Below are 27,978 nucleotides of genomic sequence, written 5' to 3'. Positions count from 1 at the left end.
CATCCAAAACAGCTTGCAGTCTTCTCGGAATGAATAAATACAGTTCCTGTATGTTTGCCAAGGGAATATTATATCATTCTTCCTGCAAAACGGTGGCAAGTTCAGGTAACGATGTTGGCGGTGGATAACGAGAACGCACTTTCCGTTCCAATGTAGACCACAAAGGTTCGATAATATTCAGGTCTGGTGACTGTGGTGGCCAGGGGAGATGGGACAACTCATACTCGTGCTCAGAAAACCAGTCCTGGACAATGTGAGCTGTGTGAACAGGGGCTTTGTCGTCTTGGAAGACACCATCACCATCGGAGAACAAAGTTTGTACCATGGGATAAACTTGATCGTCCAAAATGTTCACATAAGTCTTGGCAGTCATGTGCCCTGACACAGTTATCATGGGGATAGCAGAGAACCACGATATGGCTGCCCAAACCATAACAGAACCCCCGCCATGTTTCACTCTTGGCAACAAGCAGTCTGTGTTATAGGCTTGAGATGGCGTTCTCCAGACGTAAACTCGGCCAGAAGTGGGAAACAATGTGAAAGAAGACTCGTCAGACCATATTACTCGCTTCCACTGCTCTATAGTCCAGGCTTTATGACTTAAACACCACCTTTTCCTGTTACGGGCATTAGCATCACTGATGAGTGGCTTCTCAATTGCAGCACGGCCAGCAATTCCTTGTTTAAGAAGCTCCCTTCTAATTGTTTTGGTGCTCACAGGGTTCGGTAACACAACATTCATTTCAGCAGTAACTTTTGCAGCTGTGGTCTTCTTATTTTTCGTCACAATTGCCCTTAAGGATCGTCTGTCACGATCACTCGGGACACACTTTCGTCCGCGCTGTGATTTAGCAGATGATGTTTTTCCGCTTTTCAAATATGCGGAATAAATCTTCGATACAGTACCTCTTGAAACACTAAACACCTCGGCTACCTTGCTTACGGAAGCACCTACCATACGTGCTCCAACAATTTGCCCACGTTCGAAGTCTGTTAACTCTGACATAATGCAATGACAACCTCACATAACAGTACTCCGATAACAACTGAACTGTTTACCACATTTACGAAGTTGTATAGGTGGCGTCAGTAGACAAAAACGCCAGCGCCACCTACATATTTCATTAAAATCAATCTTTCTTTTCAAACATACATTTCACAAGGTGTTTCCATATTTTTGTCCACCTACTGTATGTTGGCGAATATAGACAAACGTTCATGATTTATATTTATATATAAATCATAAATATATATTAAGGTATTTTACGTAATTTAAATAAAATAAGTATTTATGTCTGCTTATTCTTCTAAATTTTTATATTATAAAATGTGTAACTTATATCTACTATTATTTTATTTTTTTAACAATTAAAATTGTTGGAATTTCTCACTGTATATTCTGTTTCATTTTTCTTCCTTCTTTCTCTCCTTTCCTAATTCAAAACGGCTCATTTGTTAAACTTATATAGCAACTGAATCTACTCATAAGTTATACAGTTTTCGATATATATATATATGTAATGTACCAGCTTTTGTCAGAAATAAATAGATTGCTGAAGAATCATAAATGTAGTCGTAGCTTAAATTATCAGACGATAAGTTTATAAAACAGGATCCATTTATTATTGGTAAGGAGAAATAGCAGTTACAAAATCACATATCCGGAGTAAATAAAAAAGAACTACTAATAACATTTTGTATGAAGGTTTACTGCATCGTGACATTTAAGAAAAAGCCACCGATATTCTTTTGCGAGTCCTTTTATAGCCTCTGTAAAGGCGGAGCTTCCAAGAAATGACGTCAGCGTCGTCAGCCAATCCAGTTCGCTTTAAATATTTCCAGAACATTCTCTGTACGTGTAAAAAAGACGGAAAAAAACAACTTGACTACGGGGCTGTGAATTTAATCCCACGTACTTTCAAAATAGAGAACGTCGCCATTAAAAATGAAAAGAACATACAGTTAGAATTTTAAGTGTATTCTTGACTATGAAATTTTATTATTACATATATATATATATATTATTACATATATACATATATATATATATATATATATCATATAATAATTGATATATATATATATATATATATCAATTATTATATGATATATATATATCAATTATTATATGATTATATATATATATATATATATATATCATATAATTTAAATAATTTTTCTTTGAATAATTCAAGTAGATGTACGATCTTCAAATCGATTAATTATTGATTGATTAACCTAAGGATATTTCCACGCATTTTATTTATCAGTAGGCTTATTTCCATGTCAGCATAGATCTATGTGAGTTTTTTTCCGTGTGAGCATATTTCTTAGTGAGCATTTTTCCATGTGAGCTTTTTTCTATGTGGGCATATTTCTGTGTGGGTTGTTTTTTCCTGCGAGCATTTATACCTGTGAGCATTATTCTGTGAGCATTTTTCCTGTGGGCTTTTTTCCTGAGGGCATTTTTCCCACAGTTATACTCTCAGTTATATTGTAACCGTAGGAAAAGATTGTAAATATGTCAGAATTCTTCAGAAGCAATAATAATGTTCAAATAAAGATATATAATGCAGTTGGACAATACCTACATTACCAATGGTTAATCAATGGGTATCCGCTGCACTTCAACCTAAAGCTATTTATAAAATTTTGTCACTATAACGTAGATGTTATGAAGGATTTTGAATCTAAAATTTTTGACATATTAAAGCACTGTTATAGAATAATTTACCAAGAGTAATGCAAAGTTGATGAGCAGTGTTGTTAGTGGATACTTTTGACAAAAGATCCGAGATTCTGAGAAGATTTTACAATTATGAGAAAGTATTTTGTAAATTCGGAGAAAAATTAAACAATTTAAAGAAATTATTGGCTAATCTTTGGAATATGGTAACAGGTAGTTTGGCGATATTTTGGTAAGGCGATAAAGGTTACTAGGTAGGACTTTAGCGATAATCTGAGAAGTACACAGTTCGAATCACAGATTATTTTGTCTCAGAGAAATGAGAGATCATGAGACATGTCATGTGACATTTTCCGGAAAATTCCGATCGTGATTTTAGCTAATAAGCTCTTAGACACAATTTCGCTGCTAAAGTGCAGAATCGCCCACTTATTTGTTTGGCGCTTTTTACAAGAGTAAGAAGAAGTGGATTTTTGTCAGTTGTCTTTGACTTTTTAAGTGAAAATAGGTCGATCTGTACATGGATAAAATCAAGAGTGTGCGCAATGCCATTTTTGTGCAATTCTGAGATGTTTTTTTAAGTTAAAATAGGTCGATGTACATGGATACCGCGTATGTGCAATTCTTAAAAACGCGCGAAGCAGTGGGCGATTCTGCACTTTTTCCCAATTTCACACCTAATCTTCGTCATGATTAAGCACTTTTGTTCCATAAAAGTTCTAGCATAAGCGTAATTCGGCTAGCAGATTGTTGGAAAAAATGTTAAGTTAAAAAACAACAAAAAAAAAAAAAGCATTTACTTTGTGAAAACAAAATGGCGTCCAAAAAAAAAAAGCAGGTTTCTGTAGGAGGGTTGGTCGCCAAATTTTCGCCACAAAATCGCCAAGTTACCATAATCCGAAGATTCACCAAATTATTTAACAAAAATCAAATAATGTTACAAAAATAAAGATGAAACTAATAAAATAATAAAATAAATAATAAACTAAAAAAATAAAAGTCATAAAATAATGTACACATGAGGAAAGGCCGAAAACATCCATGCAGCTAGTCCGTTGCCGGGATTCAAACCTCGAACCTAACTACCAGTGTTCAGCGATTTTACCGCTCGCTCGCTGTTGGGTTATTTATTAAATGAATACAGAATATTACACAAACGTTTTCTAGTATGCATTCTTATTGCAGTATCAATATCAAATTTACAAAATTTATCTTTGCATCCAACAAACCAAAAGAAAGTCTAAATTATTCTGAAAAATAATTCATATACAAAATGATTTCTGCATGTACTCAGTATATGCTATATCTATAGCTATGTGTGTGTGTCATTATGTATTACTATGCTATATATTTACCATTATGTTATGTATTTTCCTTTATGTTCTATCTTTACCATTATGGATTCAAGTATTCAAGTTTATGTCATGAAGTGTAATACGTACAAAGGCGCTTTAAACAAACATATCAAATGAAGCTCACAATTAGTAATCAGAAAACGCTACTAAAATGAAATGCGAAAAGGGAGAAGAAGGAAGTAGAAAAAAAAAAAAAAAAGAAGAAGAATAGAGAATGAGGGGTCGAAATTTAATCAAGCTGTGCATCGGGACGAAACAAGAAACTGCTTACAATGCCAAAGCAATAGGAATCCGAGGAATTAGGAACGAACTTGGGAAGAGTTGGGTGAGAAAAACCAATCACTTTTAATACCGAGGGAAAACAAAATTACTGCGCTCGAACTCCAAATTCTTCGAAATGTGGAGAGTGGCTGCGTAACGAGAGTCCTTTTAAGGGAGATGGAATGCTATAAACAAAGAAGATATATTAGTACTTATCCTCAAATACAATACTTAGCAATTAGATAGTTTTCCAAGCTTTGCAGCATAGAAAACTAAAACAAAAGGCACCGAATTCAAAGAACACTGCGCTTAAGGGTTTTTGTTTTCTTTCTCACACTTTCGTTATTTGTTAAAAGAATAGTTTAGCTCAAAACAACCACTGCTTTGTTTCACATGTTAAGCTTTTTCACGGTTTGTATACAGTGGATCAAACAATTGAGAATACACCTTACTTTTAATTGATAAATCTAACTTTCAATATGAATAACACATTATCAAGAACAGCAAACACGTTTTTGTTTGTAGACATAAATAGTTTAATATAAATCAAATATAAACAACAATCAACCAAAAAATTCTAAAATGAAAAAAAATCAGAAACATTTTAGATAAACATATAGAGATTTTTGCCTGAAAAATTAAGAAAACGCGAACAAAATTTTTGTGATGTATCACATATAAAGTGTGTGTTAATATTTTGTTGCATCCTTTGATATTTATGATCTCTTCCAAACGTCCTGGTACCGATTCGACCAACTTTGTAGCCATATCTGAAGGTATTTTATCCCATTCCTCTTTCAAGCCTTGTTTTAAATGCGATTTCTTTTATTTCGCGCTTTTGGACCACTGTTTCGATTGTGGGTCACAGATTTTCTACATCATTAAAGTCTGGGGACTGTGGTGGTGGGTGTAACTGATGTTTACAATGAAAAAGACACCACATTTTGACGTTATGTGCCGTGCTTTTGGGGACGTTATGTGCCGTGCTTTTGATTGTCGTGCTGGAAGATAAAATTTCCATCTAAACCTAACATTTTAGCACTTTCTTTAAGATTGTTTTGAAGTACATTCAAGTAAACCATACGATTCATAATGCCATCTAGACAAAACCTAAATTTCCTACCCCAGTTAGAAGCCATATAACCCCAAACCATTATGGATCCACCAGCATGTTTAACCATGGAGGTAGGAAAGGGAGGAGGGGCCATTCCGCGCTAGAAGTGAAGCACTGCTTTGAAGCTTGGGTCACCAGACGGGTTGTTTCTTTGTTTACATTCAGAAGCTCACTTGACAAGATTCTGATAGTATTTCGACACACGACAGTTCCATAGAAATCGAAAAAGGGACACTCTCGCATGAAAGAAACATTCATAGTGTGATGGATAATAGCAATTTGTATAGTTTACTGACATTTACGCAAAAATCACATCTTGGTCATTTTTCGATAACTAACAACAGCGATTTTGATTATGAATTTGTTTTATAAAATTCTAAGCTGTTGCACTACAAAAATATAGATTTTAAGAAAAATGTTATGCTTAAAGAATGAAAAATACCTTACGGTACATTTAAAATTGTATACGTCTTTCGATACCCTTGATAGAGCATTCGCTACTTTTATTTTATTTTCCAAACGTCAAAATGTTTTAAATAAAACAAATTTTTTTCACATCCATATATTATTGTAACATTTACCTTTTAAAATTTTTTAGAGAAGAGGCTTTACTGCTGCTTATTTTAAACCCATCGTTTTAATTTTATATATCTGAAAAATAATCACTTTGGGCTTACACGTTTTACTTATTTGGGTTAATTAAAAATAAAATTACCATCAAATGCTGCAATCCTCGTCAAAATTATATGTATGGGTATTTATGCATGTGCTTGCAAAAAGCATGTATCTGACTTTGACAAAATACTTAAATATTCATTAAATTATTTATAAATGTATTTGAAATGAAGAATTTATTCACTTATAAACAACTGTGAAAGTACTGTGAAGAAATCTAATGATTAAATGTATCTAATTTATAATGATTATAAATGTTATCTAAATATATAATAACCTTAATATTGAGTTGTAAACATAAATTGAAATCCTGTTGACAAATACGTTATAAAACTATTTAAGCAAGAATTGTTCGTATTAGAAAGCAATCTGTTAAAAGGTATTGTAAAGCAAATGCTATGAGATGCGCACTTAAGAACGTAATAAAGAGTTTTGGAATATGTATTGTTGAAATGAAGGGTAAAAAAAATCTGATAAGTATAATTAAAAGAATTATTCCCCTTACATTTTATAATAACTCAGTTGCAAGTTTTAAATAATACTTAAAAAAAAAATTATTTCATTCCCTTTCAGAAATGTTCAGAGAAAGTCAAATACTATTTAATACCTATTTAATTATTAGGAATTAGCGAAATACTTATTTAAAGTATTTCGCTAATTCCTAATAATTCTCTAATTTAAAATGAACCAAATAGAGCATTAATTATAAATTGACTTACATTTTTCGATTTAAAAGATGCCTCAGAAGCCAAAAAATTCATGTCATATTTAAGAAAGTATTTTAGGAAGAAGCTCTATAAATAGAAAAGAAATAATGCATAATTTTAATATTAATAATGCAATAAACTTTCATCTTAATTTTTGTACCTTAACCGAATAAAATCGAATTACCTTAATTTTTTTTCTAATGTAATTAACGAAAACTTATGAAAATATTTCATTGAAATTAAACCATTCTGAGAAAACTGTCCTGTGAAAAGTATAGCATTTAATTCCGTTCAGAATGAAATGTTGTTTAAAAATATGTTGTTTTCACATACTTAGGACTCTGAAGTGTTGTAGAAAAAGAAAATATATACATTTATATGTATATTTGCGACGTAATTACAAAATATTTACACCCGAACGCGTCAAATCCCATAGAACTCAATGGTAAATGACCCAATGTTTTGGTCACCACGTAGGGATCGCCGGTGCTTCAGAGCAGGGTACGGAGAAACTTGTTTAGGGCGACTCCTTCTTACTTCCTACCTCCATGTGTTTAACTGTTGGACGTAAATGTTTTGGATCTAAATCGGTTTTGGGCTTTCTCAATACGATGCGACGGCTATCACTGCCGAAAATGTTGAATTTACTTTCATCAGTGAATATAATTTTCTTCCAAAAGTTATTTGTCTTCAACTGACGAGTTTTGCAAACTCCAAACACTTTTTTCTGACTTTGCAAGCTGATGAGTGGTTGCTTTCCAGCAATTATACTTTTACATCCAGCTTGTCTTTTGCCTAATTACATTTCGCACGGTTTCAGCACTTGCACTTCTGCCAATTATTTGAGTAGTTTCTGCAGCAAGCTTGACTGCACTTAGTTTAGGATCAATCTTGATATTTTTCAAAATTTTTTTTTGGCGACATCACTCATAATACCTTTCCTTCTCCTTTCACTTTTATTTTCAATCAATCCATCACTTTTAAATTTTTCAGTGACTATTCATTGTAGAGATCAAAAAAAGAAGTCAGGGTTAAGATCAAATCGAAGTTCACAGGGTGAAATTTTGTTTACTGCCAATTTAAAAATTAGCGCAACCTTTTGAAATCCAAATATCTCAGAAATGTGTTGGGTGATCATAACAAAATTTAGCATTTATCATAATTTGACGCATTAAATCCAACTACGGGAAAAACTACTGTCATTTCTAAAAAGTTTCAACTTTGAGTCAAAATACGCATGTGGAAGCAATGCTATAAAACACAAACTAAACTAAACTCAGTGGTGCAAACAGCCCTAATGGGTCAAGGCCTGCAGTGGCCCGAAATCTGCTCTCTTGAACGTGGGGCCCGGAGTGCGTAAACATATGCCCTGAACAAGTGGTCAGCTTGTCGCAGAACCCCCAGTGTTTAGACCCTAGGGATAAAAGGCCGAGTTGACCTTGCCCAGCCCGGGGTACAAACTCCGGACACCTGTGCAGCTGCTGCACGATGCATTAGCCACTGCGCCACCGAGCCTCTGAAGCAATGCTATATCATTACAGTCTCGGGACGCATATTTCACAAGTGCACATCAGCGTAGCCACTGAGGGAGGAGTTTCGAAAATGGACCAATGAGCTGCCATTGCTCTTGTGACGCTAAATCTTCGTGCAGGTGAGCGTATGCTGTTTACGTTTTAATTTGCATTTGTTTCGCAGTTATAAATATATGGCGTAATAGTAGAAATCTTGTGGTGCTTTCGTTTTTTGAGTTTAATTAATCGCTGGCATTTTCCTTTCGCGATTTTTATCACGCATTAATATTTGGATTGATGTTCACGGAATATTATGTGCATTAAGAGAATTCAAGTGTATAGTTTTTTAATTGAGCTGACAATGACTTGGGTTGCATTGAATGTATAGTTTTCTTATTTCAGTGCTTGCATTCTTTTGATTTTTAAAGTGTAATATTCAGAATACATATGATCTGATTATATCTATTGCTAATATTAAAAATTATATGTAAATAAATTGAATATATTGATTGTGAGTAAGATAAATTCACTCTGTTTGATGAGTATTATTTCTTGTCTAGACAGTACATTTAAGAGCCAGTTATTAAATGAGAAATTTAACACACTAAATGTATGCGAATGCAAATTAGTAAAGTTCGCTTTGAGTAAAATTCTGCATTGGTTATTATTATAGAACATCTTTTTCATATAGACTGCAATAAAAAGTGCTGACTTCTATTTACATATATAACTGGTGTAAATATTTTTCTCATACGCATAGATTTATGTAAAGATTGCATTTGGGCTCAGATGTTTGTCACATATTTCTTCATCTTATTTACCACTTATTAAGTAATATTTCAGATCGATATTTTTGCGAAGTATCCAACATGTGTTTGTATTTATTTCAATTAGGTAGTGAAATCTTCATAATTGCCTATATTTGATCTAACTTCGCAATGAAAGGTTTTAGAAGCAATCGACGATGCTTTAATTATTTTGTACAGAAAATTGCGTGGCAGAATATTTTCAACCCTCTTTGCTTAAATCTTAAAGCACGCGAAAGGTCATGTAACATGACAGAAACATCACTGGATGCTCATTGGTCCATCCTAGAAGCCACTCCCTCGGTGGCTACACAGATGTGCACTTGTGAATTATGCTCTCGGGACATGAAGTTTAAAATATATCCTAAGCTGCGTTTTCCCGACATGAATAATGCAATTTTAAAGTTTGTCGGCAAACTAAAACATGGGATATAGATCTGCCACCCCCTCCCTTTCTTGAACTCACAACTAAAGAGAAACATTTGATTCTCGAGCTACAGTTTGCCGACCGTCCTATAACAAGACTTTTCACAGATCCCTCGGTCGCCAGAGTATTCTATGGCTACTTCCGAAGTATTGCAAAGAGTATCTGGAGCTCCACACAAAACAATCGATTTCTCCTTTAACTCTCAGAGTACGATATATCGTCAATGAGAGTCGCCGAAGCTGCCAATCTGATGATAAAATATTCATCTCGTTTCATTTTGTTGCGTCGTTTTCTTGTAAGTTTATGATATCTTTCGTTAAACCCTTAAAGTGCCTTAAATCAGGGGAGAAATTCTGTGCATTTAATTTTTATTACATATGTATGCCACAAGCCAAAGTTGTATTTTAGATCTGAATTTGAATTAGAATCTTTCTAGCGACATTTCATTTTATTCCAACATGAATTTCTTGTGATGCAAAATGCTAACCTTGAATGAATAGGGTGCCCCAACAAAAGCGGCGGATTTAACACGCTTACAAAAATATTCTATTTGTAGGAAATAGAAAATACTTTTAAAATATTTACAACAAGCAAATGTTCCGATTTAAGAATGCTGAATTGGATTTGACCTGACAAGACTGGCATTTTATCACTTTCAGTTCGTTTCGCAGCTTCGTTGCAGCTTAGTCAACCTGAAGCTCTACACAAAGGTTAGGTTAGGTTAGGTTAATTGATTAAGCCACGCAACTCGAGGGCTATCTGCCTATGGAGAGAGATGCCTTCGTGGAAGATTTTCTGAGGAAAAATCTAATGTGTACAGCACATGACTTCCTTGTACGGAATATTAAATTATACGCATTTTTTCTTGCATTTCATTTAAACTTATTGGATTGAATTAAACCTACTTCGCCGACAGCGCATAAACTACAATAGAATAAATGCATTCTTTAAAATTCAGTCTAGTATTTGTTTACCATAGCGACACTCTGGTGTTAGATTCACTTAACAGTATTATATTTCGTTCATATTACAACTCATAATGCACAAAATTTATATCATTGAAAGAATAGAATTATCTAATCGTTGCCACATGTTCTATTCAAATACTATAATAAAGCTAGAATGTTGTATAAAAGAAATTAAGCAAACGAAACAAAAAAGAAACAGTTTTTCACAGACGATTGAGTATTTCTCATTCACTTAATTTAGTTCTCACCTCGCGAGAAGGCAAAAATACATAAAAACTCAAAATATCTATATTAAAAATTACGAAGTAAATCTTAAACACTTATTTCCTAGAAAAAATTCCAGAAAGGATTAAGCATGATTTAATTGGCATTAATAAATGAAGGTGTTACCTTTGTTGTTGCGAAGCTAAGTTTCTCTAGATTGGCAAGAAATCCACTAGTCTGCTGTTTCAAATGTAAACAAGCAATAGCCGCCATCAAAAAAATTATTAGGCTTAGCGGCACATAAACAACTTTAAAATTGTTGATAATTTTAAAAATATTGCATACAGATTTACTAAAGGCATAAAAACTTTAAACGGAAGATAAGAACAACATAATTCAATCATTTTTAAAGCAAAAATTGCACAATTTGCAAACATATAAGTGTAAAGAAACTGAGATCACTGAGCCGTGTAACAGAGTGGATAAATATATATATAAATATATTTATATAAATTTGGTGCGGCCGATTGCAACGAAAATACGAGGTGCACATCTACATGTTATAGCAGTCCTATATACAAAATTTCAACGTTCTGAGGCTACTCGTTTTTGTGTTATGCGAGATAAGTACGTACCACGCAAAACATCGTTAAATTGCATTCGATAGCAGTCAAAATGGATATTTTCGTTGAAATATGCTGCCTGAAACTTTTCGTGATTACAATACTTCCTTTTTACTTCGTACAAGAAAGTAAAAAGGATTTGTATACACGTTACACATGGAGGAAACTACGAAAATCAGCCATGTAGCTCGCACGTTCGCTCACTCATTCCCAGGTCGTTCGAATTTTAATTTCATGACCTTATTATAAAATGATCAGTTTTATGCACAGTTTGGTTTTTATCAGATTACGGCAAAGTCTGGAGGGCTATCTGCCTAAGGGGAGGGATGCCTTCGTGGAGTACTTTCTAAGGAAAACTAGTTCGTATACACTTACACATGACGATAGCACCCATGCATCCAGCCCGTTCACTGGCTTCGAACCTCGGACCGAACTACCAGAGTTCAGCGACTTTACCGCTTGGCCGCTGGTTGGCACCAGTGTTATGCACAGACAACTAGGAAGTTTCCTGCGGTCTTTTGACATGAAAAAGCACCTGATGGAACTGAAATCGTAGATTGATAAAGATATTTGAGGACACAGGTTCAGCAGCAGACATTAAATAAGCTTGCTCACAATTCAGTCGGTTTCTTGAAAACATCGCTTTGTGCATGACAATTTAAAAAGAATTTTAACTGAAAGAGTAAAAATATAAAATTAGTTTAATCCTAGTATACGGGACACACGGGATTTGGCAACTGTTGGCGATATTATGATAAGCAGTAAACGAGGTATTTCTAATGAGTAGTGACCGAGTCATTTTTGCGTTGGCGACAATTTTCAAAATCGCGCCAAGGCCTAGGATTTTTAACATAAAATCTTAAAGAGAAAATTGACGCTTTGTTCATCTCGACAGATAAGATATGTGCGAAAGCGATTTCAAATTTCGTTGAGAATTTGGTTTGGTTGTATTTATTGAAATACGGCAGAGCTCACTAGGACTATCTGCTTAATGGCAGGAATGCCTTCGTGGAGGACTTTCTAAGGGAAACTGGCTTGTATACACGTTACATAAGAGGTGTGGTGTATTTAATTATGGCAAAGCACACTAGGGCTATCTGCCTAAGGGGAGGGATGCCTTTCGTGGAGGACTTTCTAAGGGAAACTGGCTCGTATACACGTTACACATGGGGAAAACCACGAAAACACCCATGCAGCCAGCCCGTTCGCGGGATTCGAACCTCGGACCGAACTACCAGTGTTCAGCGACATTACCGCTCGGCCGCTGGTGGGGCCGTTACATAAGAGGAAACTCACTAAAACGCCCGTTCGCTTGGATCACTAAAGCCAGCCGTTCGCTTGGATTCGAACCGAGGTCGGGACTACCATTTCATGGAGAAATACGATGCTATAGCACAAGTCATGGAAGACATAGGCCAGACATTATTTTTCATTTTTAAATCGGAGCATTTACTTCTTGTAAGTATGCAAAATCATGCTCCGTTTTCTAAAATTAAAGTATTTTACTGGGCATACTGAAACCAGTGCATTTTTAGACGCTCTTTAGGTAATCATAGTAATGGAAAAGTACAGTATAACTGTTTATAAGAAACGTTAAAATATTTTCTTGATACTAATAAAAAACTTAACATCATTTATCATAAATGGTACTATTCTGTTTTGAGGGCCGTAAAAAAAATTGCAGCGAAAATGTATGCGCAAAAGCGCCAAATATATCAAACGCGCCCATTTAACAGCGCGCCAAATCTAGTGTGCGCGCTGATTTCAGATTGCATAAGTTTATATAGTTCTATATTTCTTAAGACGCCATTGAAATACTAGTTTAATTTTTAAATCCTTTTTTGATTTAATTTTTTTTTTTTTTTTTTTTTTTTTTTTTTTTATATTTTATGGATTTAACAGCTTGGGAATTGCCCATGACGAAAAGTGTGCAATATAATTTTGGGTTAAGTGCAGAATCATCCACTGCTTGACGTGTTTTTAAGAACTGCACATACTCGGTATCCATGTGCACATCGACCTATTTTCACTTAAAAAAAAGAATCCTAAAATTGCACAAAAGTGGCACTGCGCACACCCTTGACTTTATCTACATCACACCCTTGTACACATCGAAATATTTTCACTTAAAAAGTAAAAGAAAATCGACAAAAATCCAATTCTTTTTACCCTTGTAAAAAGCGGCGAACAGTTAAGTGAGCGATTCGGCACTTTACCGAGAATATTTTCAAAGAAAAGCATCATTCATTATAGAAAATTACCTTTGAACAGCCAACGAGATGAAATTATGCCTTAGCGATAAGTCGGTAGCGAAATAGTGATGCAGGCATCCATTCAGTTATGTTTAGCAATTTTTATATAAATTATAATAATGATCTGAAATAGTTATTTACTCTTTTGCTTCAATTCAGTCATGTTTAGCCTTTTTCATATAAATTATATTAATAAAAAGTATTATATGAAATTAACCTTTCATCTAAATTAAAACATCAATCTTAGATAGTTATTTATTATTATACTTCCTTTCTTGCCGCAATTATTTTTGGCAGCATTGGCATCAACAATAGTTTGGCGATTTTTTACGGCCCTCGAAACCGAATAGTACCTCATAAATTTGACAAAAATAATTTCAAAGACTTGTTTCAACGCAGTTGTCTATCTGTTGTGTTGGATTTGAAATTTTTACGATAGAAATGAATATTTTTACAAAGTTCTTTAATATTCTGAAAGAACATTTAAAAACATTTTTAGCAACACTTGTTTTACGTTTTGATACCTTAGAAATCAGAATATTTTTTATTACAAACTGAATTACCACTTTTTTTGAAATTTGGCGATACAATTGTATACCGTAATATAGGAATTAAATAAATTATGCCTCAAGCGACCATTTTTCGAAAAAATTCCCAACCTATCGATATTTATCGTAAGTCGACAAACATTATCATTGTACTAAAAGAAAACATGCTTCAATAATTTAAAATACAGATTTTAATTATTAAATAAGGATTACGGATAGGTAAAAAATAAAGCACTTACATTCTTCTCCAGATCTTTCTGTAATTATTTTGCGTTATTTTTCTTTCCAATAGTACAAACGATCTGTTTGTTTTGACTTGAAAACGTACACACAGAATTGCACAGACTCAGGAACAATTGTTATCTATTAACAAATCTTCTCGAACAGAGATGAATTTGAAATTTTCTATCTCAGTTTCTTCCGCTGATGGCAAATTCCACAAACCTATATTTTAAAATTAATTACCTTTAATTTTAAGGCAAAAAAAAATGTCACGATTTGCTCATAAAAACCGTTTGAAAGAAGGAACACTTAAAAAAAAAGAACGCATATGATGATGGCGTCATTGTTTGACTGAAAGGATTGTTATAAGAATGGTTGCCAGATATTGGCCCCTTCTGAGAGTTTGATGACTAAAATGGTTGCGATAACACATAAATATTCCTATTTCTAGAAGTTAAGAATTAATTTTAATTCTTTTTATCTTAAATTTATTTATTATACATACGGCAACATCCAGAAGTAATCTACAATCACATAGTATCATTCCAACGACCATAGTATTTCTTTTTCATTTCTTTAATTCTTTGGTAATAGAGCTTTCCTTGCTATACAGTTATTTCACCAAGGTTTTAAAAAACGATTCAAGTGCAAATTTAGAATGCGAAATATATGCTTATTAGAAAGCTCCCTGACGTTACAGCATACCTTCTATAAGACGTGTATACGAGCCAGTTTCCCTTAAAAAGTCCTCCACGAAGGTATCCCTCCCTTAAGGCAGATAGCCCTCGAGTGCTTTGCTGTAATGTAATAAACCAAACCAACCTTCTATAAAACAACACTCAAGCTCTACTTCCATGATGTACAACTTCCCTTTCAGATTTTCACGAAAGCCTGCAAATATTTTGATATCTTCCCATTTTTTTCCCTTCACTACCTTTTCAAACAAAAAATCTGATGTGTATGTTACCGACAAAGTATGAAACGCCGGACGATTTTAGGCAAGTATGAAATATAAGAATTATTACATAATTTCTTTAGGCATTGTATATAATACCTAGGCATTCTATAGAATACACAAATACTCTTTAGGTAAAGTATTAAAAAAAGGTTATGATAAGGCTAAATTATTTAAAAGACTTTCATTCCTCAAAATTACAAATGTTACTTTTAAAAATTGATGAAAAGGGGCAGTAAAAAACTGTTATTCGAAATACACTCATGTCCAAAATTATGTTTACATGCATAAATTCACGGATTTCTCAGAGACTATGACTTATAATTTAATGAATTTTCGTGGAATCATACATAACATAATGACACATAAATGCAAAAGAAAAAATTGAAAATCACCTCATATGATATAAAATTGTAGCATGAAACAATACAAATGGTAATAAAGTGTGACAAAGAGAGTTAAGAAAAAAAGGAATGATTCAGAAAAAGAATTAAGTCTTACGAATTTTAAGGCAAAAAAAAATGTCACGATTTGCTCATAAAAACCGTTTGAAAGAAGGAACACTTAAAAAAAAAGAACGCATATGATGATGGCGTCATTGTTTGACTGAAAGGATTGTTATAAGAATGGTTGCCAGATATTGGCCCCTTCTGAGAGTTTGATGACTAAAATGGTTGCGATAACACATAAATATTCCTATTTCTAGAAGTTAAGAATTAATTTTAATTCTTTTTATCTTAAATTTATTTATTATACATACGGCAACATCCAGAAGTAATCTACAATCACATATTATTAATATGGAATATGATCTCCCCTGACTTGTACACACATATCACAACGTGTTTTAAGGCTGGAAATAACGTTGTTAACCACAGTTTGGGGAATTAATCTCCACTCTTCCAGCAATGCCGTCTTCAGAGCATTTACATCTCTAGGAGGAGGATGTATACGTGCAATTGCTCTTCCAAGGTAGTCCCATAAGTTCTCTATCGGGTTAAGGTCAGGAGAGTTTGGTGGCCAAGGTATTCGCTTAATGTCTTCACTTTCAAGGAATTCATCAACGAGGTTTGCTCGATGTGGACGGGCAGTATCATCCATAAATAAAAAGTCAGGTCCATATGCACCCCTGAAAAGTCTTACATAAGGATCTAAGACCTCATCTCGATATATCTGGCCTGTCACAGATCCGCTGCTGAACACGTGTAGGGGCGTACGTCAATCGATCATTATTCCACCCCATACCATCACACCTCCACTACCGAACACGTTCCACAATGTTCGAGGGATCATTTCGTGTTCCTGACTCCCTCCAGATGTAAACACGTTTAGAATCACCAGTTAAACTAAACAGCGACTCATCAGTAAAGAGAACATGGGACCATTGATGTTCAGTCCAGTTTTGATGTTCTTTACACCAATTAAAGCGATCCCTCTTTTTCTGTGAAGACAGTAAAACACATACCCTTGGCTTTCTGGCATAAAGGCCTTTTTCATTAAGCCTTCTGTATATTGTTTGCCGTGATGCAAGTTCCAGTGGCGGCTGCAAGCTCTGAACTTAAGTAGCGAGCAGTAGCCTTTCTGTTACGACGGGCAGTTAATGCCAGATACCGATCTTCAGACGCAGTTGTCATTGGTTTCCGACCTTGTCCAGGCCTCCTTACAACACTTCCATCATTTTGAAACTGTTTTCATAGCTTAGAGACTGTCTGTCTTGAAATATTCAGACATGTGGCTGTTTCCATGATTGACTGCCCTGCTTCTAAACGGCCGATAATTCGCCACTTTACAGATTCTTCCAAATGATACTTTGAAGCCATAACAAACCGCTTTGAGTCCCTACACACTGAAATCAAACGCTATGTTGCAGAAATTCACTCAAATATTCAGTTTGCGCAAAGCGCTTGATTCACCCTTGGATGACGTAACGCCTAGATTTGCATATCACAAACCGTTTGATTACTTTTGATTGGATAATGCTAATTAGGCTTGGTTTTCACACATTCCCTGCAAATACGGATCACATTAATTCGATATTTCATTGAATATCATCATTTTTGGGTATGTAAAGATAATTTTGGACATGAGTGTATGTAAAACACAGGTTGGGAGATGATCTTGATACATCATAAATTTGCATTTTCTATCTGGCTGAGACTGGGAATCGGTTAAGATCTACGTGACAACGGAAATTAAATTCAGAAACAATCATAAGTTTCACAACAGTGCCCTTTTCAATACTTTTTTTTACAAGGCTCATAAAAGTGGTTGTACAGTTCAATATTATTACGTGTAACACTTTTATATTTGGTTGAAAGTTATTTTAACATTCTGTCATGTCGTCCGTGTCCAGTACTCAATACAGTTTTCATGAAGTACGGGTAATAACTCTGCATCCGTGACGTAAAACTGTGTAGTACTGACGCTTTCTTTAACAGGATTAAATAAATGTAATTGTGCTTTCCACAGACATCCCATCCTAGAGATTCAGCATCCCGTGGTTCCTTCTTAGTAGTCATTTTGGCCTTCTTGCGTCATTTATTAACTTTTGGTGAGTAGTTTGGTTCTTCGAAACAAATCAGAAATTCATTTCATACTTTGCAGCTTTGTCATTTGGCATTCTGTAAAATGCTTAGGAAATGTGTGAAACAGGAATCGTTTCATACACTGCCGGCTAGTTTTAGGCATTATATACAATCCGGCATTCTATAGAATTAATACAAATCTGGCACATTTCAAAATTTTCCTGTAACATGGACAGCACATGACTTCCTTCTCCGTCCTACTTAATTATATACATTTTTGGTTGATCTTTACAATATGGTAACTGGTAGTTTGGCGACATTTTGGAGGCGATAAAGGTTACTACCTGGGACTTTGGTAATAATGTGAGCAGTACTCAGTTCCGATTACACATTATTTTGTGTGAAGGAAATGAGAGATCATGGGATATGTCATGTGATATTAATGGACGAATTACGGTTCTTTAATCGGAAAAGGGGGGGAAATCGGGAAAAAATCTGGAAATTTTGTATTTGGCTTTATTCTGTGTTGTGTGAAACAGTGTTCGTGAATTTTGGATCCCATGGCCGTAACTAAAGTGAATTCGAAATGGGTATTTATGTATGTATTAATTTAATGTATGTGCTCATTTATATTTTAAGTAGTGTTTTTGAATTTAATTATATTTTAATTAAATGATAGCTATTTATTGAATTTTATGTTTGTAGGAATTTGGCATACGTTTTAGTTGAAGTAAACGTGCATGGAAATAATTTAAATATCTGAGACTAAGTATTTGTAATGGTTGCGGTATGAATTCGTTGGTGACGTTTATAATATAATAGATGATTTAGAGGTAAAAGTTTTTGGATATTTTATTTATTTTATATGTGGAAATGTTCATATTTGGAAAGGGTAAATACTTTTTCGCGATCAGGTAATTTCATATATGTTCTTTTTACCGGGTTTAAAGATTGAGAAAATTGTCATGTATTTTCGTGAAATTTTTCTAATTTATGAAAAAAAAGCAGTGTACATGGATATAGTGAAGAGTGCGCGCAATGCCATTTTTGTGCAATTCTGGGATGTTTTTTTAAGTAAAAATAAGTCGGCGTGTACATGGTTTATGTGTATGTGTTATTTTGAAAAACGCGTAAGGAGTATGGTATTGTGCACTTTTTCCCAATTTTGCAGTGAATATTTGTCATGATTAAGCAGTTTTGTTTGATAAAATTTCTAGCATAAGTGTAATTCGGCTAGTAGATTGTTGGAAGAAGTGTTCAGTAGATAAAAAGAAAAGAAACATGTCTTTACTTCGTGAAGACAAAATGGCGGCGGGAAAAAAAAATAGAGGGTTGCTGTAAGAGAGTTGGTCGCCAAATTTTCGCCAAAAAACGCCAAGTTACCATAATGTAAAGATCAACCACATTTTTTGCTGCCCTTCATTTAAACTTATCTTCTCGACTTTCTTTAGAGACATATTTCTCACTCAATCAATTGTTCTCGATTCGTGGCAAAGCAAAAATACATAAAACTCAACATCTTTACTGGGAATTATTAAAAAAAAAAAACTGAAAACACCAAATACAGTTAAAATTAAATTTTACAATTAAAAATAGAGTTTCTAAGCTAAAGCAAGCAATTCGGCCAACGGGCAGAGAGCCAAAATCTTCGGAGATCAAAATTAAAAGTCAGTTTTGGGACCCACGTGGCAGAAAGAAACCGCAACTGGCAAACCCAACTACTAAATTTATTCACTATTCTACAAAGCTTTTCAAATATAAACAAATGTCGGCCTCGTTAGGCCTAGCACCGCTAAAATTCTGAAATTGTTGATATTTCTACAACTATCGCATGCAGATTAACTAAAGGTATAAACACTTTAACCGGAACAACAATTTAATTCAATCACTTCTAAAGCAATTTGCACGTTGATTTAAAATATTTGTGGCTTGCTTTGGTTTGATTTAATTGATTATAGCACAGCACGCTAGGGCTACCTACCTAAGGTGAAGAACACCTTCATCGAGGACTTCCTAATATAAACTGGCTTATATGCACTTTACTCATGGGGAAAATGCAGACGCAGGCATCCCGTTCCGCCTGGAATCCAACCCAGGTCGGAATCATCAGTGTTGAGTGATTTTACGCTCGGACGCTGTTGGGACCCCTTTAAAATATTTGTGAAAAGTGCCTTAGTAAATTCTCTGAAAGACAATCTAAATTCTGAAATTTTCTTTTTTTTTTTTTTTTTTTTTTTTTTTTTTTTTACTTCCTTGTGAGTTATCATTCAGTAACTTGTAACCGCAAAAAATTTCGGATTAAATATTTCAACGAAAATATCCATTTTGACCGCTCTCGAATCTAGTTGAACGATGTTTTTTCGTAACATCTGTACTCTGTTTGTGCATATGTGTTTATATTTGAATCTTTAAGTAGAATAGTGAATTCAGTCTATTCGTGCACCAGCTTAAATGTCTTTTTGCGTGAGATGCTTTTTTTTTACTCCAAAGGGACTACTGTTTTCGTTTTGCGATTTTGCGTCGAATCACTCTGAATGTTGCTTCACTTTTCAAGCTGTTGCCACCCAATATTATCGCCATGTATTATATTTCAAGAAATTAAATAATGAAGAATCTGCATAAATGTATGTTTCTCGCATTGTGATAAAACAACAGTACCTAGAGCCATCCAATTTTGAATGACGTAATCTTCCTGCGAATATGGACATCTGGAAGATCACATTTGAAATTTGGAATTTGTTTTATTATCGTTTTCCTATTTTATAAAACTTTAACGAATTTTTGGTTAGCAAAGTCAAGGATTTCAAAGCGAGGCATGGCAACGTTGTACAGAAAAAACATTTTTATCTCCAGCGCGTGAGACTGTGTCTCGGAAATTCTAAGATAAGCTCAATTTAAAATTATTTTGCGATATTGCTCTTGAACTGAATTTTATGGTTTAAGTACGAAGCACATGATATTTAGTAAGTAAAAGTTACACACAAAATGTTAACAAAACGCCCCCCTCTGGTCGTAATTTAAAATCTGAAACCTTTCAAATTTTTTTTTTAAATCCTTCAGTGCTTATCTGCTTCGTAGAGGACCAAAAGCAAGTCTTTTATATGAAATTCTATCTCATGAAGGGCGGCCGAGTGGTAAAGTCACTGAACACTGGTAGTTCGGTCCGAGGTTCGAATCCCGCGAGCGGGCTGGCTGCATGGGCGTTTCGTGGTTTTCCCCATGTGTAACGTGTATACGAACCAGTTGCCCTTAGAAAGTCCTCCACGAAGGCATCCCTCCCCTTAGGAAGATAGCCCTAGTGTGCTTTGCCGTAATTAAATACACCATACCACACACCACCACCACACCGAAATTCTTTCATTGACGCTGACGGAATTTCTTGTTTTTGTGTAGAAACGTTAATTTTAATTGTAAACATTGTTTTATTCAACTGTTTTAATTGTATTTACGTGTTTTCTATATTTTACACTTTTTAATGAAGATTGAATTTTTATACATTTTTGCCTTGCCGGGAAATGAGAACGGAATTAATTGAATGAGAAATTTATTTCTAATCAAATTCGAGGAAATGGGTTAAAATAAAATGCAGTGAAAATTGTATATAAACTAATAAGACCATACGAGGAAATCGTACGGTTTCCCTATCAGATATTTCTTCTTTTGTATTCACTAAAATTTAACGAGATTAAATTCATTTGGATATCCAGAAAGTTTAATATTTCTAATAAACCACCAATCCAATGTCTTGAATGTATCAAATTTATGTATCTATTAAATTTTACTAATTAAAATATATTATCCTTATTATTTTAAAGGAAAGAAATTGCCATTTTTTATAATATTATTATAAGCATGTGCCACAATAATAGGTAATGTAGTTTCACCATAAATTTTGCTACAAAGTACTTTGGTATCAAATTCTCTTTAAAGAAACAATGCCCTGGTAGTGAAGAATATTTCACTTTCAGCAGAAAATTCTACTTCCAGATGCAGTAACAAAAATAGCTGTGGCGCTAGCAATATCGAATGCATTCAACTGTTGAAATATTTCAAAAGTATTTGTTGCTTCGACAGCTACAGATAGAAGAAAAACAATATATTCTTCATGAATGCTGGTACTGTAAACCTTCTAAAGTATTTGGTATCTTTTGTGGACTTGTATAAAAATACTTTAAACTCAGAAGCGCCAAAGAAGCAAATGCCAAAGCGAAAGAAAATATTTCCATACATTAGAAAAGTATGCAATACTTTTTTTCGCTCCACTTTTAACAGTGTCTCACAAAAACTATTCGTTTTGTGTTTTTTGGAATGGTATGGAATCGAAGTACAGTCAAGTTTGTTGACTTTCTATAAGTTGGAATGCAGAAATAGTCAAGATGTTAAAGAATATTTGGTACTATTCGGTTTCGAGGGCCGTAAAAAATCGCCAAACTATTGTTGATGCCAATGCTGTCAAAAATAATTACGGCAACCCTAATAAATGCGGCAAGAAAGGAAGTATAATAGTAAATAACTATTTAAGATTGATGTTTTAATTTAGATGAAAGGTTAACTTCATATAATACTTTTTATTATTTTAATTTATATGAAAAAAGCTAAACATGACTGAATGGAAGCATAAGAGTAAATAACTATTTCAGATCATTATTATAATTTATATAAAAATTGCTAAACATAACTGAATGGATGCCTGCATCGCTATTTCGCTACCGAGTTATCGTACCAGTGGCTGAATTGTCGTACCAGTGGCTGAAGAGAGCTGACGAGACAGGTCTGAGGCTGTGCTCCGCCTGTTTCTTTTGCAGAAACTGCCAAATACCGGTCCTCATTCGGCGTTGTAATCCTGGGGCGAAAAGCAAATGGGCAAAAATAAATGGCCAAAAGCGCCAAATCTAGCAAACGCGCCCATTTAACAGCGTGCCAAATCTAGAGTACGCGCTTATTTCAAATTACGTAATTTATATAGTTCTATATTTATTTAGACGCCACTGAAATACTTGTTTAATTTTTAAATCCTTTTTTGATATCGTATGGATTGAACAATTTGGAAATTGCCCATGACGAAAAGTCTGCAATAGAATTTTGGTTAAAGTTCAGAATCACCCACTGCTTGACGCGTTTTTAAGAATTGCACATTTTCGGTATCCATGTACACATCGACCTATTTTCACTTTAAAAAAAAATTCCCAGAATTGCACAAAAATGGCACTGTGCACAACCTTTATTTATCTATATACACATCGACCTATTTTCACTTAAAATGTAAATTGACAAAAATTGACAGAAATTAAAAGAAAATTGACAAAAATCCAATTGTTTTTGCCCTTGCAAAAAGCGGCAAACAAATAAGTGGGCGATTCTGCACTTTACCCAGAATTTTTTCAAAGAAAAGGCATTATTCATTATAGAAAATTATATTTGAACAACAAATGAGATGAAATTATGCTTTAGTGATAACTCGGTAGCGAAATAGCGATGCAGGCATCTATTCAGTTATGTTTAGCAATTTTTCTATTAATTATAATAATGATCTGAAATAGTTATTTACTCTTATGCTTCCAATCAGTCATGTTTAGCCTTTTTTATATAAATTATAATAATAAAAAAGTATTATATGAAATTAACCTTTCATCTAAATTAAAACATCAATCTTAGATAGTTATTTACTACTAGCAGCTTCGCTGCCAGCCTTCGTCTGGCTTTTAAATGTACCGGAAAAATGGCTGAAGGGAACGCCAAACGTTAAATTTAAAAACTGCTTAGAATTTGACTCTGCAGAACAACTTCATAAAAAAAATAAAGTTCTTACGTATAACAAAATTACAATGAAATAAGCAATATCCCTTAATACAAATATTAATTATCCTAATAAATAAATTAACCAACTTCCCTTTGCAAAATCTTAAGAACTCAAATGGTATAAAAGAGGTTAAGAACTTTGTTTCCTAAAACAATCACTCAAAACTTTTCAATATCCTAAAAACAGTGAAATGAGCAATAAATAACATAAAATAATACCAAAACCAAAAATTCTGAAAAGCAAAGTGTAATTAATGATATTTTATCTTATATTTTCAAGAGAAAAAAATTAAAATGAAATAAGCTATATCCCTTAATACATATATTAATTATCCTAATAAAAAATTAACCAACTTTCCGTTGAAGAAAAATAATCATGCAAAACTTTTCAATATCTTACAAAGAGTGAAATAAGCAAAAAATAACATGAAAGAAACTCAAAATAAAAAATTCCGCGCAGAATTTTACTCTGCAGAACAACTTTATCAAAAAAAAATCAATAAAAATGTATTATATATATAAAAAAATGACAATGAAATATGCCAATCTCTTAAAAACAGTAACATAAGAAATACGATGAAAAATTATTGCCAAACCCCTGTTTCTAAAAGAATGAAACTATTCAAAATGATGCGATTTCATCAAAAATCTATCAATAAGAAAGGAAAATTGTTGCCAAAATCACATTTTTAAAGATCTGAGATGTGAGAAGAGTACTCGGAAACTTCACTTTAATTTTTTTTTAAAAATACAAAATATTATCATTTTTCCAAAATTCGTTTTATAAAAGTAGTCGCAAGGATGAAAGTTTAACGTGACCAAAAATCAAAGAAAAATAAACTGTACATTTTTAAAAATGAACTTTTTAGAGAAAATCCCGTTGAAAAGGTGTTAAGCTCCCTTTATTAAATAAATTCGTATTGAATCGATTTATTGAAACACGAAATTTATTTTAAGTTCGTAAAATAGCTAAGTGCCTACGTTTCATGACGATGTGAAAATGGAGTGTGTAGAGTAAAACCTCGCTTTCCTACAGCCCATTATGTCTCAAAATGACGCGATTTCGTCATAAAACATAAAATAAAAGAAATTCTAATTCGAATTTCGAAAAACTCGCTTCAAGGTGCACTGGCTCTTGTCCAGTTGCACCTTATGTACCAAATTTCGTAGACGTGGGTCTATTAGCTTACGCGCAACGAAAACGAAAGACACATATACACACAGACAGACTCTTTTATTATATGTAGAGATTACACTTCCTTCTTGCATTAGGGTTGCCACAATTATTTTTGGCAGCACTGGCATCAACAATGGAATTTGATTCAGCTGTTTGCAGTCAAACTTTAAAAACAGAACAATTTTCACAAGTTCTTTATCCCCTAGTACTACACCAAATTTCTATTAAAACGAATTCATAATTACAGTAGTTCTAGGCGCTATATCATTATAAGGCCCTCTAAAAACAAGTATATCATTTAATCAAATACATATGCATATTTTTTCATTTATTAAAAATAAAATTCGAAATCCATTTTTACCTCATTTTAATAACATAAAAATAGCATTATAGTGGTATGAGTATACCTTTAAGAATATTAAAATAAATTAGTTCTAATTTAAATTATAAATATTTTATTTAATGATGTTTTGTTTCAACTAATATCTCTATCATGCCGTCGTACGAGTGTAATACATCTTATTAATATGTAATAACAATAGTTCAGTTGTGTTCTGCAATATAAGCTGCTCAGTAATTGTTCATTATTTTTAATTGGCCACTCAGCTATGTCGGTAGGCTAGGAGACAGAATGTTTGCTAATAAATATTGAGTCCGATGGAAAACTTTCTTCACTATTGATTCTTCTCATTTACTTCTTCCTCTCTTCCTTTGTTTTCTCATTATTTTGATGTTCTTCATTTTCACTTTCATTTCCCTCTGATATTGATACCAACGTTTCACTTTCGCTGCAAGAAATTTGAGACACAACTTCGTTTCTACGAATTTCTTCTTTGCCTTCATTTTCAGAAGAATATTAAGGGAGATAAAATTCCTCTTTTTTTATTATTCGGTTGCTTTTGCCTTTTTTCTGAAGCGTTTTCTTCAGTATAAACTTTTCTCGTCATTATTATGCATATTATGCTATCGAAAGTGAAGGTGATGTTCATAAACCTCAAAATAAACCTATACAAAGTAAGCACTTCTTTTTAATCTAAAAAATAGAAATTAAAAATAACAGTATCCTTGTTTATATTAAACTAGCGGAACTACCCGATGCCAGTTAAGTTAGATTTAGAGTAATGTATCTAACAACAGAGAGAATGATACCGCTGTAATCCTTCTCTAATAACGATGCAAATAGTACTATTCGCGTTCGTACATTTTTGCAGTCTGATACGATATGAAACTCACAAAAAAAAAAAAAAAAAAAAAAAAAATCGGTTAATCTTCGGATTATGGTAACTTGGCGACTTTTTGGCGAAACTTTGGCGACCAACCCTGCTACAGCAACCTGCTAGTTTTTGTTTGGACGCCATTTTATTTTCACGAAGTAAAGGCATGTTTTTTTTTTTTTTTTTTTTTTTTTCTTTCCCTTCAACATTTTTTTACAACAATCTGCTAGCCGAATCACGCTTATGCTAGAACTTTTATGGAACAAAAGTGCTTAATCATGACGAAGATTAGGTGCGAAATTGGGAGAAAGTGCAGAATCGCAAAATGCTTGCCGCGTTTTTAAGAATTGCACATACACGGTATCCATGTACACGTCGACCTATTTTCACTTAAAAAAATCCCAGAATTGCACAAAAATGGCATTGCGCACACTCTTGACTTTATCCATGTACACTGCTAAAGTCCTAGCTAGTAACCTTTATCGCCTTACCAAAATGTCGCCAAACTACCTGTTACCATATTCCAAAGATTAGCTACTCCGATTTACGAATCCTTAAATGTCACTGCGTAATTTACTGAGGGATGAACGAAGCCATTTAAATTTTCATTTACACGCCAGTCTTCAATGTTTTCTTTCCTATTCATTCCAAATCGTACACTAATTTCAGGTTAATCTTACCACCAGCAGCCATTTTACGATGTAAAGCACAAAATAAGCAACGTACTTCCTTACCGACAGCCAATGCAGAAATGAGTTCCCAACAGTCAAAAACACAGCAATTACGACCAATCACGTCATAATGCGATTTCCAAAACATTCAACGTAAACTAATCAGGTTACCGTAAATAAAACAACAACTTTGAGATAAATGAAACAACAACTTGGGGACAATCCAAGAGGGTACCCTAAAATATAGACTACCTTTTTTATGAGTATTTCATAATGTAACCGTAACATGAAACATTTTTTTTTTCGTAGAAAGTCCTGCATAAAAAGCATTCTTCTCGTTAGATATGCCTCTCTAAACTTGATAAAACGAACAAATTCTTGCGTAATGATTTACAAATGCATGTCAAATTTTTATTTCATTCTAAAACTTAGCGAAGGCATCCCTCCCCTTAGGCAGATAGCCCTAGTGTGCTTTGCCATAATTAAATACACACACCATTGTAAAACTTAGAAATTTTTTATTAACAAACTCTACGATTTGAAAGCAAGTAGTGGCAACGCTTTTCGAAATAAAGCAGATTTTTATCTCCAGCGTGCGAAATAGTTTCCACTCGGAAAAATTAAGGCGAAAATTAGCGTTTTCAGAGTTTTTAATTAATATATCTGATTTTAGCTATTTCTTTTTTTGGAAAAAAGTGTTTCAGGAGCCAGAAAAGACTTGTAAAACGTGTGGTGACGATAGCTATAGTAGTGACTGAAGTTAACTAAAATGTCAAGTACCTACGCATGCCTACAAATGGAATTCAACTCCAATCTGTTATAGCCATGCAAAAAAAAAAAAAAAAAAAAGAAAAAGAAAAAGAAAGAAAGAAAGAAAGAAAAAACCCTATTAAAATTTATGAACAGCAACAAGTTAAAAAAAAAATCCAGAACCCATTTCTCTTCTGTAACATCTATGGGTGTACGAAATATGCAGAGATAGCGCGCAAAATGTTTGTTACGTCAACCTGTCCTCCCCCCCCCGTCCTTTGAATATAGTATATTTATTGATCTCTCCTTTTTTATTGAACTTAACTGATTCTTCTTTTCACATTTCGAAATTCAGGTTCATTCCAAATAAAATTCACCCATTTTTCATGATTTATTTTTTAAATTTGTATTTTTAAATAATTTTTATAAATTTTTCAAAAAGCTTGTTGTATTATAATCTATAACAATTTTACCATCATCTTAAAGTAGACTTATTTCTAAGCACATCTGCAAAAAATTACAGAGTTC

The 27,978-nt window shown here is 33.5% G+C and overlaps 1 protein-coding gene across 6 annotated transcripts in view; it reads right to left on the bottom strand.

The window, feature by feature from the left end:
* LOC118186077 (dopamine D2-like receptor) overlaps positions 1–27,978 on the bottom strand; it is a 766,047-nt gene that overhangs the window by 564,567 nt on the left and 173,502 nt on the right. For 3 of the 6 annotated variants that reach the window (XM_085812755.1, XM_085812749.1, XM_085812725.1), the window contains exon 2: positions 14,377–14,581. The exons of the other annotated variants lie outside the window; for them this stretch is intronic. The gene's annotated coding sequence lies outside the window, so the exon portion shown is untranslated. The remainder of the gene's footprint in view (positions 1–14,376; positions 14,582–27,978) is intronic. 6 annotated transcript variants of the gene reach the window in all.

This window comes from Stegodyphus dumicola, chromosome 1 (assembly GCF_044657685.1).
Source record: "Stegodyphus dumicola isolate Sdum_Otavi_A_Nest chromosome 1, ASM4465768v1".
In the NCBI taxonomy this organism is placed as follows: domain Eukaryota; kingdom Metazoa; phylum Arthropoda; class Arachnida; order Araneae; family Eresidae; genus Stegodyphus; species Stegodyphus dumicola.
The sequence above is the reverse complement of the archived record's forward strand: the minus strand, read 5'-3'. Positions and strand labels throughout refer to the sequence as shown.